This window comes from Heptranchias perlo, chromosome 21 (genome assembly GCF_035084215.1).
Source record: "Heptranchias perlo isolate sHepPer1 chromosome 21, sHepPer1.hap1, whole genome shotgun sequence".
Classification (NCBI taxonomy): Eukaryota; Metazoa; Chordata; class Chondrichthyes; order Hexanchiformes; family Hexanchidae; genus Heptranchias; species Heptranchias perlo.
In genome coordinates, this window is record NC_090345.1 from 10,671,209 (window position 1) to 10,688,193 (window position 16,985).

The following is a 16,985-nucleotide window of genomic DNA, read 5'->3' on the forward strand; positions in this document are numbered from 1 at the left end:
TATGCTTCTGGTCTGTCTGTCTTTATAGATGCTAGTCAGTGTTGTTATCTACTAGGGCATCAGGGGGTTGATGGCCAAGTAAGTAAGGGCACTGCCTGCTGCACACAGACAGACAAATCAAAAAGAGTGGAATTATCTGAAATCCAGCCATATTTTTCTGCTATAAACAACCATAACTTTCTGAATATGGATTGGGAGGTGGGACAATGTGTTCCAAGTGAAATCCCCCTGGGAATAACAGATAAAATAAATGAAATTGGTCCATTTACATTTCTCTCTCTGGAGGAAGAGCTGCCCCATTCATACGACATTGGTAACAACAGCCACCACCTGCATTTATATAGCGCCTTTAATGTAGAGAAAAAGAGGCTGAAGGCTCTTTACAGAGGCATAATCAAAAAAAAATGGTTGCCAGGCCAAAGGAGGAGATATTGGCGGGGGGGGGGGGGGGTGGTAGAGGGGGGAGTGACCAATAGTTTGGTCAAAGAGGGTCTTGAAGGAGGAGGGAGAGGTTGGAGGGGTCGAGGGAGGGAATGCTAGAGAGTAGCAAACAGTCTGGTTTAAAGGTTTAATACAGGAGTCCCTGCTAAGGTTCATTGGCAGGTATCTGGCAACCGCAGCAGCTACTTGGAAAGAGACACTGGCTTCAGACCACCTGCTGCTTACACTTCAATTCCAGAGTGACACCAGTACGAGATCTGCCCAAAGTGCCTCCAGCGTGCCCTGTTCTGCAGCATTGAAACTGATAACATCACTGGAGAGAGGAGTCCACATTAGTTTTTTTTTCCTGTTACACCCTTGACGATTTAAGCATTTTTTTTTGTCATATCAAACGTTACAAAGTCTACTGGTAATACTCGATGTTACTCCATCGAAAAGTGGCCTTCTGTAGGAGCAAAGGACCGAGAGTTGGCCAGAATTAATTCTGTGGCTGATGAACGACAGCACCACAGTGTGAAATAAGCGTCCGCGACCAGTGGGCACTATAGGGAACAGAGTGCCTCATAAACACAAACATAATTTTGATTTATCAGTTTGCTTTTTGTTTTTATTGAAAAGTACACTTTATGTTTAAGCTCTTTTATTAGTTATGCAAGTTGGAGGGGCACTTTAATTTTTTTTTTCTCTGTTAATGTCACCGGGGGTGTTGGAAACCCAGTGTCATCCTTATGGATCGCAAGACCTGAGCACACAAATCTAAGCTGACGTTTCAGTGCAGTGCTGAGGGAGTGCTGCACTGGCGGAGGTGTCGTCTTTCGGATGAGACGTTAAACCGAGGCCCCGTCTGCCCTCTCAGGTGAACGTAAAAGATTCCATGCCACTACTTTGAAGAAGAGTAGGGGAGTTGTCTCCGATGTCCTGGCCAATATTTGTCCCTCAACTCAAATCATTAAAAACAGATTATCTGGTCATTTATCACGATGCTGTTTATGGGACTTGCTGTGTGCAAAGTGGCTGCCGCATTTCCTACATTACAACAGGGACTACACTTCAAAAGAAAAAGTACTTAATTGTCTGTAAATCGCTTTGGAACGTACTGAGGTCGAGAAAGGGGTTGCAAGTTCTTTTCTTTTTAAAAAGGGCACTGTGAAATAAGTTCTGCACTGACCAGATGCAAAACAACAGTGTAGAGTCTGCATAGAAAATCTATCCACGGGGTAGGGGCTGCACTTGAGCTTCTGTGAACATGGATATGTCTGTAACACTATCCATATTCCATCTGGTCAGGAGCTGGTGCGAGGGTCTCCTGCCTGCACATGGCACAAAACCTTTCTCAAAGCAACCTGAGGCCAGGCAGCATGGGGGCCCGGGCGGGGAGGGGGGAGGAGTTTGAAACCTGCGCTGATTGCCGACAAGCAGACGCAGGCTGAAAAAGAATCAGTGAGTGGCGGTGTGAAGCGCCTGATGCTTGGCATGTGTTGCCTCAGTACCACACGAGCAGCGCATTCACTCACTAAATCACCAGATCTCTGCGCTCCTCCAATTCTGGTCTCTTGCGCATCCCCGATTTTCATTGCTCCACCATTGGCGGCTGTGCCTTCAGCTGCCTAGGCCCTAAGCTCTGGAATTCCCTCCCTAAACCTCTCAACCTTTCCTCCTTTAAGACGCTCCTTAAAAGCTACCTCTTTTGACCAAACCTGTCTTAATATCTCTACGTAGCTCGGTGTCAAATTTTGTTTGATAACACTCCTGCGCAGCGCCTTGGGACGTTTTACTATGTTAAAGGCACTGTATAAATTCAAATTGTTAACGTTTGTATAATCTTGACCATAGCAGCTGCAATACGTGTCATAGCCCTAATACGATGGTTCATTAAACTTGGATTTATCCAGCAGGCTGTTACTGGAAGGTCCTGGACCCCCAACCTATCTGAAGTGTCTCCAATTATGAGGACAACCCCTGCCACCCACCCCCCACCCCTTTAATCACCACTCTATATCAGACAGGTTCGTATCATGTCTGTCAAGTACCGCCCTCTTGGCATTTACTTGCATCTCCATGGTTTCTAGAATCAGCCACGGTCAAGAAACATGATCTTCTAAAGTTATGTTTGAATTTGTGATCCAAGCGATACAACTAATCAGCCTCCATAGCAACCGTCTATACAGAAAAATAAACAAGAATTTCGAGAGAAAGGTGGGTGGTGGAGGGTGTTACTCTCTCTGACCTCCCAGCAAAGTCCTAAGCCAAATGAGTTTTACAGGGCCATTGTCCCTTTAGGGAGGGTGGAGAGGTGAGGATTTATGGTAACATATTCGAGCTGCTCGATGAACCGTTCCCTGGTAGCCTACAGCCACACTTATACTGATGTTTAACTACAGCTGTAACCGCCTATTAAAGTACATGAATCATGTATTTCCCTTAAATCTTCTCTGATGAGAATAGTCCTTAATGGTTTCATAAAGTACAACCTTCAGAGTTTTCTGGGAATTTATTAAAAGAGAGGGGAGCGGGGCTGAAAGGAAGCTCAATCATTGTGCCCTGTGCAATTCTGTATTGAAATCCCCAAACAAAAGTGCTTTTTTAAGAATTTCTATGTCACATCTTTCTGGAGCAGTTCTGCATTCTCCTCGGGAAATCCCAAGCAATTTACTAAAATGAGACCCATTTTTAAAAAAACACACACAAGGGGCTGCGTGCGAGCGGTGAAGAGGGCTTTTAATTAAATTTATCTTCTGGAATAATCAACTCAGCCTGCCTGCAGGTGCTTGTGTGTGCTTATTTGTCAGTTCTTTATCAGTTAACCTAGCCTTGGGTAGGTGCAGCAGAGTGGGATGAACGGGTTAGCTAGATTGGTCCCATCAAAGTTGGCTTGCACAGATACAGAGAATTCAGCTGAGGGAAAATAGTGCAGAATGAAAGTTCAAATAGTTCACATTGTAAACTGGTATTTTGATAGGATTTTCAATACAGCGTGGCCTTCGAAAGTGGGACTGATGATGCAGGACATTGGAGTTCCACCATGTTAATGCAGTAGAGTGGTATGGTGTGGCCTTGGGATGTTTTACTACATTAAAGGCGCTTTATAAATGCAAGTTGTTGTTGTTATTCTCCCCCACCCCGCCCCCGGGTTGATTTTCTTCACTGCTGTGGGAGGTACAAGCTGAAAACCAGCCCTTCCCCGTGCGGACTGAGGGAAAAGTTAGCAGGCAAGGTTCCTGGCAGCATTGGGGGAGGCCTTCTCTCTCATTTGGAGAAAGGTTGTGTTGCCAAAGGAGTTCAACAGGAAAAGGAGATGGTAACCTGCCAAAAAAAAAAGCGCCCAGATGCCATTGATGTCACCACTTGATGTGGCACGTTGCTATTCGGTTCAAACCCAGCGTGGTTGCTGGCTGTTCCGGTAGCAACAGATGCTGGTGCCCAGACATTTCCTTGGGCTGTCTCAGGACCACTTAAAGGGGGGACTGTATTGCTTGGTGTGTTTTTGGTAACTCCTTTCATTTGGAACATTTTTGAGATTGTGGCGTAGACACTCCTTTTGTGCCTCGTTTACATGCCCTATACATTTACAGTGTTCACAATCGAAAATGCCCTGGTTTGTGACTAAAACCCATCTACATTCACATCAACACATCAGCTCTTTAAACTGAGAAAGACAATCCTGTGTGTTTAATATGGTCAGGAGACTGTTTTGTGTACGGAGCAGTTTAGGGACTAAATTCTATCCATTCTGTTCTATAACACAAACATGTTTTGACGCAATTCACATGTGTTCCTTTATTTTGCCTCAAATCCCCCTCCCCCAAGTCGTACTGTGTGTTTCATGAAGATTTATAGATCTCTGGAAACATCTCAAAGTAATTCCCACACTTCCTACAGTCAGTTTGCAAACAACAAGGTCCCACGAACAGCAAAGAGCTGAATGACCAGTTAATTTGTTTTTTTTTTGCTTGTGTTGTTTGAGGGAAGAATGTTGGCCAGGACACTGGGAGAACTCCATTGTTTTTCTTCCAAAGGTGCCGAGGGGGTCTTTAACATCCATTTTAACAGATGGGACTGAGTTTTAACGTCTCATCCGAAAGGCGAGGACAATACAGCAGTTCCTCAGTCCTGCACTGGAGAGTCAGTCTCGATTATGAGCCTGACTCTTAGGGGCTTAATCCTATAATCTTCTGATTCAGAGATGAGAGGGCTACCAAGTTGAATCATTTACCACTAGAGATGGGTTTGGAGCTCTGAGCAGTGACTGTACAATCAACTTACCAAATCTATTTCAACCAAGGAAAGCAAAATTTAAAATGGCCAATCTTGAATAAATGACTAATGACTTTCTTGCTTTCTGTAAAAGTCCTGCTTTGATGCATTTAAGGGGAAGCCAGATAAGCACATGAGGGAGAAAGGAATAGAAGGATATGCTGATGGGGTTAGATGGAGAGGGGTGAGGAGGAGGCTTGTGTAGAGTATAAACGCCGACATAGACCAGTTGGGCCGAATGGCCTGTTTCTGTGCTGTAGACTCTATGCGATCTTACTGATTACATAAACATCTTTTTATAGGTCAAAATCACTCTCTTCCTTCATAATCTCCCAATCCTCGGTGCGAAGTGAACGGAAATTAAAAAGTCCACCTATGGCGGATATTGCCTTTTTGAAAAAAGGAAGATGTAGAGATTTAGAAGCAAGGAGGCTCTTTTTTTTTAATATAAAAGGGATGGTGAAGAGCTGGTCTGGCAGCTCGGTTATTGCATGGAATCAAGGACATGTCGGCAAGTAAGTAACAAGGGATTGGACAGGAAGAAGATTAATTGTAGGCACCAGAGATCAAGGTGGAAAAGCAGGAGGAAATGAAGCCCCCGGGTTTCAGGCTGAAAGCTTCCATGATTTTTGACAAAGAAAGACTGTTGGACCGAACAGCCCCACTGACTATGGAGAAGATAAAAGGCCCTGTGAGGCTGAGATATTACTCATTTACCGTCTCTAATCTTCATTTGTCTGCTTCTTCAGCTGAATAATATGAACTGAATGTTAAACGGACGCTGTCCCCGTTTATATGCGAGACTTTGTTCCGGGGTCAAACCTTTTATGGATTCAAATGTTTCCAGTTACAAAATTTTTACAAGCTAGTGTAAAATCACACATCTGCAAGTTCGCACACTGAGATCCTGCCGTTAAGTGCCAGCCTTGGCTCAGACGTAGCGCTCACGCCTCTGAGTCAGAAGGTTGAGGGTACAAACCCCACTTCAGAGACTTAACTACATAATCTAGGCTGACATTTTAGTGCAGTAATGAGGGAGCGGTTCATTGCTGTGCATAATAAAATGAGGCCCGACCATTAAAATTGCTCTGGCCTCTTGGCGAGGACGTTGGGTGGGTAGTGTGATCATACTGATGTCTCCCAAATGTTAAAATTGGCTCTGAGATGTTAAGCCAAGGCCTTGTCTGCCCTCTCACAGTAAAGGATCCCACAGCACTGTTTGAAGAAGAGTAGGGGAGGCGTCCTGGCCAATGTTTATCCATCAACTAATAGCAGTAAAAAAAAACAGATGATGTGGCTATTTATCTCATTGCTGTTTGTGGGATCTTGCTGTGCGCAAATTAATGGTTGCATTTCTGTGTGTCGCAACGGCATTGCACCTCATTGGCTGTGAAGTGCTTTGGGATGGGGAAGGCACTATAGAAATGCAAGTTCTTTCCACTGGACTGTAGATGCTATGATTCAGGAAGTTCTTCTTGCCCCATTCCTTCATTTTGATGGTTAAGGAGTTAGTGATCCACGGGGTGTGATACTCAGCGATATAAATCAGAAAGGCCCCTCCGCGATCTCTGCGCTCCTCCAGTTCTTGCCTCTTGCGCATCCCCGATTTTAATGGCTCCACCATTGGCGGCCGTGCATTCAGCTGCCTAGGCCCCAAGTTCTGGAATTCCCTCCCTAAACCTCTCTGCCTGTCTTCTCCTCCTTTTAAGACTCTCCTTAAAACCTACCTCTTTGACCAAGCTTTTGGTCACCTGTCCTAATATCTCCTTATGTGGCTCGGTGTCAAATTTTGTTTGAAAATCGCTCCTGTGAAGCTTCTTGGAACGTTTTACTACGTTAAAGGAGTTGTCCTTGGTTTGATTGTCGGTCTACACTGATCTCAGCCCGCGTAGCATTGGCACAATTGTTGGACTATCCAGTAACCCCTATTATTGCGTGAATGGGATTGGGCTCCACTGTGCTGCCCCAAGGGACATATAGCCTGCCAATACTCTCTGTCACGGCCCAGGTATGTAGAACGACGTCTTCCATGGGGTACAGCTGGAGGCACCTGTAGAACCTATACCTCAGCGGGAGACTGTGCCTTGAGCAGAGGAAAATGGAGCTATGGTTCAGACTGTGGAAATATGAGGGATTTCAGGGGCAAGACTGGCCCCTGCTGTTGCAAGTTCGAAGCAGATGTTGTACTAAGCAGATGTAGCATTAGCTGCACCGTTTAGTTGCCGTGGTATCCAACCGCAGAAATTTGGAGCAAACTGTTCCTAGCTCAGAGGTCGAATTGACTTCAAGTGACTTGAGGGTTGGTGATGGGTTGGCGGAGGATGGGGACGGAAGGCTTCCATTTGCTCTGGTGCTGGGGTTTCCATCCAACTAGACGCCATGCTCCAATTGAATACAATGTGCTGATGAAGTAACCACTAACAAGAAGTTCCACTTTTTTATTCAGCAGTCAATAATGTCCAGATTTATTGAGTTATAGAGTGTAATACCAAGTCATTAGAACCAGAACACACACAAGGACTCCATCAGTCTCCTCTGGCCAGCATCAGAGAAAGGACACCAAAGTGTTTTTTTAAAATTAGAAGTTCCCATTCTGGAAGGTTACCTCTTTTCTGAGAAACCTTTAACAAAACGGTTGATTCATATTTTGAGCGCTCTTGGCTTCTTTCCCTTTCACTTTGATACAACTGTGTCAGAATTGGTGCAAGGCACTTGTGGTCGTTGTGGTCTTAGCAACTGGGTCTTTTTGCTTCTCCCAGGAGCTTACATAGCCACGGGGAGGGGGGCAGGCAGTGTCCAGTCAGTATGTTCCGGCCGTCATGGGGTGTGGGGCAAGCTTGATGGACCAGCTGGCCTTTTCCTGCCCGTCATTTTCGTATGTTCGTAAGACCGGATCTACTCATTTGGAGTGAGTCTTGCTCATTTCTGTTTTTAAACATGTTCCCCTCCAAGTCACACATCATCCCGACTTGGAAATATATCGCCGTTCCTTCATCGTCGCTGGGTCAAAATCCTGGAACTCCCTTCCTAACAGCACAGTGGGAGAACTTTCACCACACGGACTGCAGCGGTTCAAGAAGGCGGCTCACCACCACCTTCTCCAGGGCAATTAGGGATGGGCAATAAATGCCGGCCTCGCCAGTGACGCCCACATCCCATGAACGAATAAAAAAAATCACCTATTTTGATATCTCTCACTATTTTAAAAAAAAGAACAACGTATATTATGGGCTCGCAGTCACACACAGTTTCCCTCGGACGCTTGTGTTTCCCTGAGGTTGACAGCTGTATGTCATCATTCTGAGCTCAGAGACTGCAATAGGGATTGAGTTCAGCCGGTGGGTTGTACTGTAATTGTGTGTTTTATAAAAACGCACAAAATCGCAAGTTTAAAGATGAAACTTGCATTCGCACGGTGCCATTTAACATCTCCGAAACGTCCCAAAAAGCACATCGCACCCAGTGAATTATGTTCGAGTGCAGTGACTGTTGTTGTTCTGCGAGCAAACGCCTTGAGCAGATCCACGCCAGGAGTGCAAACGGGACAGATTTAGCAGCAAGGGAATCGAGCTATCTCACCGAGCCGCTCCCTTTCTAATGCAGACAGGGTTTAAAATTCCACACCGCTCTTGTGGTCCTCTTTCTCACAAAAGATAATGCCTGCTGCACTTTTTAAGACTGTGATTTTTTTTTCCCCCTCTCTTGTCGGTAGGTCGAATTTTCCCGATGGCGAGCCTCCTCGCTGGCAGCCCATATCGGAGTTTCGACCGTGTGGGGTCACGTGGTTTTTCCAACCAGGATATATTCCCTACGCCTGAGTGATTAGGCCCGAGTCACCCCAGATATTGGGCCTCAGGCCTCAATTATTTTTTTTCAAAAAATATACTTTATTCATAAAATTTGCAGCAATACATACAATATCACATTCCAAGCATACACAATACAGATTATACAATTTGCAGGTTACATCAAGTACAGTTCAATGAACACATTGTACATAATTACAGTTCATGACAGTCTAGGGTGCCTCATTGCATTACACTCAATACAGATTATTGATTTCAGATTCATTACAGGTACATTACAGATTCATTTCAGGTACATTACATCAATTTGAATTTTACATTCTGCCCGAGGCGTTTTTCCTGATTTCAGCCCCTCGGTATACAATGGCGGGAAGGCTCCAAACGGCTGCCTTTCCCCACAGAGCCTTTGCGGCGGCTGCACCCATCCTCAGTGCGTCCCTGAGCACATAGTCCTGGACCTCAGGCCTCAATTATAATGGAGCTGGCGTGGCATCGGAGCTGGCTGACTCAGAGCAGTGTAATATCGGGCCGCAAATAGCGTCTCATTGTAAGTGGGTCCGGGGGATCAGGTCCGGGATTTGGGATCAGGTCCAGGGGAGATCAGGAGTCGGGGTCGGGAGTAGTGGAGATCAGTTCCTTTTTATGTGGGGTTGAGAGGAACATTCCTGCTCCTCCTGTCTCCACATTCAGATAAGTTACTTACCTCCTTTTTTATGGGCCTAGCGGGCAGTCCCTAGGCCTGGTTTCCTTGAGGGCCTCAGGGCAAACCAATCTTGGAGAGGGAGCCTCAAACAGGCATTGGGCCCCTTATTTGCATATGCAAAGGGACCAACGCCTGTTTCAGGCGTGGGTAAAGGACGCATGTTTTTTGCCCTTGCTCAATATGGCGGATGGCGCACTTTCAGCCGGAAATGTGCGTGTGCTTCCTGCCCGCCATATTGGGGCCTTAGTAATCCGTGTACCAACCGAAAAACAGGCGCTTCATGGACCAATTTGTAGGCCCATGTATTATTCTGCTAATGAGGTGTGGGTGAGTGTGTCTCTTTAAAACTAGAAGGTGTAATTGCTCAGCATTCTTGCAGTGAATACTCGCGTCAGGTCAGAACCCTGGCTTCATCTGTGGGAAGATAGACTGAGAGGGAGGGGGTTTCAGGAGGTCATCGCGACAGCGGGGAGAGGGCGAGGGGGGAGGCGGTGGGGGGATGGGTTGGGAGAGTCGCAGCATGGGAAGTGTGAACTTCCCTTGTAGGGCCCCATGGAGCACCTACCTCTTTTGGCCCCGGGTCCACTTCCCGCTGGGTTGACCTGGGAGGAAAGCCACGACTGCTTCCCCGCTCAGGCCAACGGCTAAACTTGCGGTCAGACCCCGCTGGCGTCAGTGGAGCCTGATTTGCATATTTAAAGCAGTACCCCACCAGTTTATGGCGGGCATCCTTCCCGCCTGATCAAAAGAACAAGCTACAATCAAAGATCACGGGAGAGAGCAGAACGTTTGTGAGTAAGTCCTTCCCTAGGCGATTTTAACTGTCCGCCTGCCCATTTTGCGTCAGGCAGGCAGGGTTAAAATTGCCCTCGTCTCTTTGATGTAGGTGATGCAGCAGGCATTTTGCACGCAGCAACCACCCACAGGCAGCAGTGAGATGAATGACCAGTTAACCTAGTCTTGGTGGTGTTGATTGAGGGAAGAATGTTGGCCAGGACACCAGAATGAACGCTCTGCTGACCTTTGAACAGCACCAAGAGATCTTGGAAATGCACCTGAGCCATTGGAACAGGTAGACAAGGCCTCAGTTTAATGCCTCATCTGAATGACAGCACCTCCAATAATGCAGCACTCCACTTTGTACTGCACGGAGCCACCAGCCTAGATTATGTGGTGTGATGGAAGTGATTTATCGCGGACTCTTCCTGAAAGCAACCTAGGGACGTTGCTTTGATTAACCACCGGGCAATTTGTACATTTGTCTCCCAGTCTTTTATTTGCCCGTGCACTCGAAATCAATAAAATTGTTAAACTCAAAAGGGGATGTAATCACTCTGTGTGTGTGTGTTGGACACTGTTGTACATGATGTGTCTTTCTGCAGCTGCAAAGGTTCTGTACTAACCAGCTGGATTCCACTACAAAGCTCATCAAATTGCTAATTTTTTTTTGAGGGATTATGTGTTCAATGTGTTTGTGTTCTCTCTCTCTCTCTCTCTCTCTGCCGGGAAGAGTGTTCCTCGAAACCATTTGCTTCGGGGTTTTTTTTTCATTAAAGAGATAAAGCACAATGCGGGGAAGGGGGAGAAATTCTTCAGCTCTCTGCTTCAAATCAGCTCTTCGATTCAAATCCTTATTTTGGTGCCCAGCTCGAGCAGGGCTTTTGACCCCATGTGCGGTGGCTGATTTCTTTTCTCTTGTCTCCGAGCAGTAACTTTGAGGTCACTGCCGTTCAGCCCCTCACCCAGTGCTTGCCTGCGACAGTGCTATCTGGGCACCTTGCTTGTCTTTAGCTGGAAGTTCCGTGCGATTTACAATCGCTGTCGTTCACCTCACTTTATTGTATAACTTAGCGCACTCTTGGCCGATTACAGTCCACTATACAAACAGCCGACACAAGGTGCAACTTCACAGTTGAAAATATTCTGGATGCAACAAAGCGTCGTGAACCTTGACATGAAAGTACCGGGGGACAATTTAGTGCTAAAACGTTTACACAGTCTCGTCATAAAGAGGATGGTTACTCACTGCATGTTACTTAACGGCAGCCTGCCACCGAAAGGACCAAAGTTAAAAGAGGGACGTAAATCAAACAGGAGTGACTTGGATTTCCTGTATTGTTGCCTTACTTTGGGAGATATGACCTGGGGCCCCATTTGCACAGGTCTAAGGAAAGCTGCATGTCTTTATGAGTCTTGTGTCTGTTCTTTGGGAATAGCTGGCTTAATTATCACAAAAACAACTTCATTTTGTGCTTTTAAAAACACTTTCACTATATTTGCGCAAAGCCCTGCAAATGTTTTTTTTTTAACCATTAACATTATTTATTGGTTGGGTAAATATACTCACCGTGGCTGGTGTGTAGAGTGTGACACAAAGAAAAGAGAATGGGAACAGATATAAAACAGTTAAGAAAAAGTTGGGATGAGGAAAGGCCTTAGAGCCCAACAAGGCTCTCCGATATTCTTCTGTTCCCAAGATTTTTGTTTTTGTGCTCATTAAGGTGAGGAATGTTGCAGCTGTAGAATGGACCTCTCCCCATTTCAGGCGCCCACTGTCAGCATCAAGCACTCCCAGCGAAGCTAGATGCAAAATAAAGCTCCCTCTACACTGCCCCAACATCATGGATGATCCATCTCGGCCTCCTCCCGATATCCCCACCATGACAGAAGCCAGTCTTCAGCCAATTCGATTCACTTCACGTGATATCAAGAAACGGCTGATTGCATTGAATACAGCAAAGGCTATGGGCCCCCGACAACATCCCGGCAGTAGTGCTGAAGACTTGTGCTCCAGAACTAGCCGTGCCTCGAGCCAAGCTGTTCCAGTACAGCTACAACGCTGGCATCTACCCAACAATGTGGAAAATTGCCCAGGTATATCCTGTTCACAAAAAGCAGGACAAATCCAATCCGGCCAATTACCGCCCCATCAGTCTACTCTCGATCATCAGCAAAGCGATGGAAGGTGTCGTCGACAGTGCTATCAAGCAGCACTTACTCACCAATAACCTGCGCACTGATGCTCAGTTTGGGTTCCGCCAGGACCACTCGGCTCCAGACCTCATTACAGCCTTGGTCCAAACATGGACAAAAGAGCTGAATTCCAGAGGTGAGGTGAGAGTGACGGCCCTTGACATCAAGGCAGCATTTGACCGAGTGTGGCACCAAGGAGGCCTAGTAAAATTGAAGTCAATGGGAATCAGGGGGAAAACTCTCCAGTGGTTGGAGTCATACCTAGCACAAAGGAAGATGGTACTGGTTGTTGGAGGCCAATTATCTCAGCCCCAGGACATTGCTGCAGGAGTTCCTCAGGGCAGTGTCCTAGGCCCAACCATCTTCAGCTGCTTCATCAATGACCTTCCATCCATCATAAGGCCAGAAATGGGGATGATCACTGATGATTGCACAGTGTTCAGTTCCATTCGCAACCCCTCAGAAAATGAAGCAGTCCGAGCCCGCATGCAGCAAGACCTGGACAACATCCAGGCTTGGGCTGATAAGTGGCAAGTAACATTCGCGCCAGATAAGTGCCAGGCAATGACCATCTCCAAAAAGAGAGAGTCTAACCACCTCCCCTTGACATTCAACGAAATTACCATCACCGAATCCCCCACCATCAACATCCTGGGAGTCACCTTTGACCAGAAACTTAACTGGACCAGCCATATAAATACTGTGGCTACAAGAGCAGGTCAGAGGCTGGGTATTCTGCGGCGAGTGACTCACCTCCTGACTCCCCAAAGCCTTTCTACCATCTACAAGGCACAAGTCAGGAGTGTGATGGAATACTCTCCACCTGCCTGGATGAGTGCAGCTCCAACAACACTCAATAAGCTTGACACCATCCAGGACATAGCAGCCCGCTTGATTGGCACCCCATCCATCACCCTAAATGTTCAGTCCCTTCACCACCGGCGCACTGTGGCTGCAGTGTGTACCATCCACAGGATGCACTGCAGCAACTCGCCAAGGCTTCTTCGACAGCACCTCCCAGACCCGCGACCTCTACCACCTAGAAGGACAAGAGCAGCAGGCACATGGGAACAACACCACCTGCACGTTCCCCTCCAAGTCACACACCATCCCGACTTATATATCGCCATTCCGACTTATATATCGCCATTCCTTCATCGTCGCTGGGTCAAAATCCTGGAACTCCCCACCTAACAGCACTGTGGGAGAACCTTCACCACACGGACTGCAGCGGTTCAAGAAGGCGGCTCACCACCACCTTGTCAAGGGCAATTAGGGATGGGCAATAAATGCCGGCCTTGCCAGCGACGCCCACATCCCATGAATGAATAAAAAAAATGTCTCAACCTCGGGTGTGAGATTTTTTTCTCCATGTACTGTTGTCCTCAGGGCAGGGTGATCAGAAGTGGCAATCCTCCTCACTACACAACCTCCACTTTATTAACCATTAAAGAGGGGTTTAGAGTGGTGGCCCACTCCATCACTTGGCCACAGTCTCAGTTTCCTACCTCCACGAGTACTGTGTCAGGCACTAGGGATCTGCCAGGCACTTTTGTTACCCAAACAGACTTTAATATACGTTAAGATATTAACAGCCATTGCAAAGGCTACCAGGCTTTTTACCCCAATATGTGGCTACTTACCTTTAAGTGGCTGCATCCCCTTAAATTTACCCACCACCCTTGTAAGTAACCTTTAAGGGCTGCTTGCACACAATTTTCTGCCTCTCCTCCGGCCAGTCCCCTACAGCAGGCCCAACATCAGGTAGGGTCAGCAAACCAAGGGGTTACTAATAATAGTTGGAACGCGATTGGAAAATCCATCCCTTGATGTTTACTTGTTGCTAGGTCACCAACCTATGATGTGGGCACTCCTGCTTCCCACCCCATTAGGGATTAGATACTGCTCGGCAGATCATGAGGGGAATAGACATACTAAATTGCTGTGAGGTTTTTATTATATGACTGGAGAGTGCAGGCATCCTTCCATCCCACTGGAACACTTGGGGTTAGACCCAGCTCGTGCTAGACTACCAGGAAATATGGGCATCGCCCCATGCGTTGGGTCACTGCGGATCAGACAGTCTGATGGTGCTCACCATCGGCAGGAAAGAGGCTGGTGATTTAATCCCGGGCCTCCGTGTTGTGTGATCAGTCGTGATAGGATGTGCACATGAGCACAGTCTCCGACGCTGGTCTGGGTTCCCCACCCCTCCGAAGGGGAATTCTCTGTGCGCTGCCTGACAATGGCTGTGGCTGACACTAGAATCTTGCTGAGTAGGAACTTTAGGGCATGAATCCCACGGCTCAGTGCGCCGGTACTGTAACTCATTACAACACCATCTGGGAGCAAGTACGCCTAATTCAGTGCCCCACTGCTCCCTACATTATATGACTCTATCTCAGCACCATTAGTCATCCCATTATCATCAAAACACAATCCTTTATTACTGCCTTGAGAGATTTTCAGATTCCTATCTCTTTGAACAATATTTCCCGTGCCAACACCTTTTATGTTCGGTGCAGCAGATAGAAAGCAGCTTGTGCAATGTCAACTCGACTTTTTCCCCGATCCAAATGATTGTAAAGCTCATTGAAAAACACTGCTACAGCTCTCAGTATCATTTAAGCGACTTAAAGAAAGGTGCATTTTCTTGCTAAACATATTCGGGATGATTTTAAAAGAGGCAAACACATGCGGGATACGTGCCAGTCAGAACAGAGGAAGTGCCTACACCTGAAACATTTAACCTGTTATTGCTGCCCTTGTCCTTCTCGGTGGTAGTCGCGGGGTTGGGGAGCTTGCTGAGTTGCTGCAGTACATCCTGATCGTTATCGAGTCCAATGGCCGGAGAGGGAATCAAGTGGACTGCTTGGTCCTGGATGGTTGAGCTTCTTAAGTGTTGCTGCAGCTTCACCCATCCAGGTGAACGATCACTGCCCTGATAGTCTAATAGTGGAGCGGTCTAAATGGGGACATCTTCAGGTCAACCAGAAAGCAATTGCTTACCTCTGTAACCTCCTCCAGCCCTATAACCCTCTGCGAACTCTGCGTTCCTCCAACTCTGACCTCTTGTGCATCCCCCACGTCCTTCACCCCATCATTGGCGGCCGTGCTTTCAGCCGTCTAAGCCCTAAGCACTGGAATTTCCTCCGTAAACCTCTCCACCTCCCCCTCCTCCTTTAAAATGCTCCTTAAAACCTATCCCATCTGTCCTAATATCATCTTCTTTGGCTCGGTGTCAATTTTTATCTGATTGTGCTCTTGGGACGTTTTACTACGTTAAAGGCGATGTATGAATGCAAGATGTTGTTGTTGAAGGAAGTTTATATAGAACACCAGCTGCTTATGTGTCCCAGCTCTTGTCCTTGGGAAGAGGTCACAGTCAGAAAACCCTGCAGGAAATGAGTGGTTTTCTTTCTCCTTTTCAATACTTTGACACTTTAAAGTGTGACAGATATTCACTGGACTCGACCCTTTTGTGGCGTTAATGCATTAAAAATCTTATGTCTGCGTGCACTTCCCATCAGTCTTTTACCATTATAAATTCCTAGGTCTACATTTATAATGGAAACTGCCTATGTAAACTAATCACACTGTAATTACACCCTCCAACGGTGGGGGTGCTGTAGTGCCTCAGGTTTGCAACTCCCAGCTCCTCGTACTGTTCAAAAGAGAAACTGCTATGCTCCAACAAACTCTACTGCTCTGCCTCTCCAATAGCCAAAGGCTTGGCTATTTAAGTACAATGAATAATATAAAATCAGAGTATTGTATAAACCTAAGGATAGAATGTATGACTTTGAAATGGGGCTTGAATTATGTCTGCACGCTCTGATTGAATTATCTCCTGCCTTCTAACCCAGCTTTGCTTAAAGACTACATTTGGTCTAGGCTTTCTATGTGCAACGCCACAGGAGATTGTCTAGTGTATATACATTATACATATTTTTTTTATTCATTCTTGTGATCTGGGCGTAGCTGGTAAGGCCAACGTTTATTGCCCATCCCTAATTGCCCTTGAGACAGTGATGGTGGGCCTTCTTCTTGAAACACTGCAGTCCACGTGGTGAAGGTACTCCCACAGTGTTGTTAGGTAGGGAATTCCAGGATTTTGGCCAAGCAACAATAATTTAGGACTGTGATGCCATCCCAAGAGGAATAGCCTGCTGACACTCACTGTAGGCAGTCTCCCTGCTTGTAGAACTGCACCCCAGTGAGATGTAGCACCTACAGAATTGTGGAACAAAGCTCCCCTGCTCTTCTTCGAAATAATGCCATGGGATCTTTTACGTCCACCTGAGAGGGCAGAGGGGGCCTTGATTTAACGTCTCATCCAAAACGCACCGTGAAGCGCTCCCTCAGTACTGCATTGGGAGTGTCAGACTAGATTACGTGTTCAAGTCTCTGGAGTGGGACTTGAACCCACAACCTTCGGACTCAGAGGCGAGAGTGCTACCACACTGAGCCATAGCTGATGTACTAATCCCTTATCATTGAAACAAACGTTAAGATGGCCAGTTCGTGCTGAGTTACTTGACTTCAGGTGGAGTTAAAGTATCAGCCTCACCCTCCCTGGCCAGTGAGGGAGGAAAAAAAAATCACTGCTGCTCACAATTCAGCGAACTCAACTGGAAAATGTGTGTGTGTGTGTGTGTTTGTCCACTTTGGGTGAAAATAGCACTGGACTTGTCTGTGATGCCCTCCAAGTCGAAAAGCCTGCTGACACCCTCTGTAGGCAGTGTCACTGCCTGTAAAACTGCACCCCAGTGAGACACAACGCCTTCACAATCGTCTGAGGGAAAGAA

The 16,985-nt window shown here is 46.7% G+C and overlaps 1 protein-coding gene across 1 annotated transcript in view; it reads left to right on the top strand.

Annotated features, from left to right (window-relative positions):
- lzts2a (leucine zipper, putative tumor suppressor 2a) overlaps positions 1–16,985 on the top strand; it is a 168,261-nt gene that overhangs the window by 63,605 nt on the left and 87,671 nt on the right. The window lies entirely within an intron of this gene.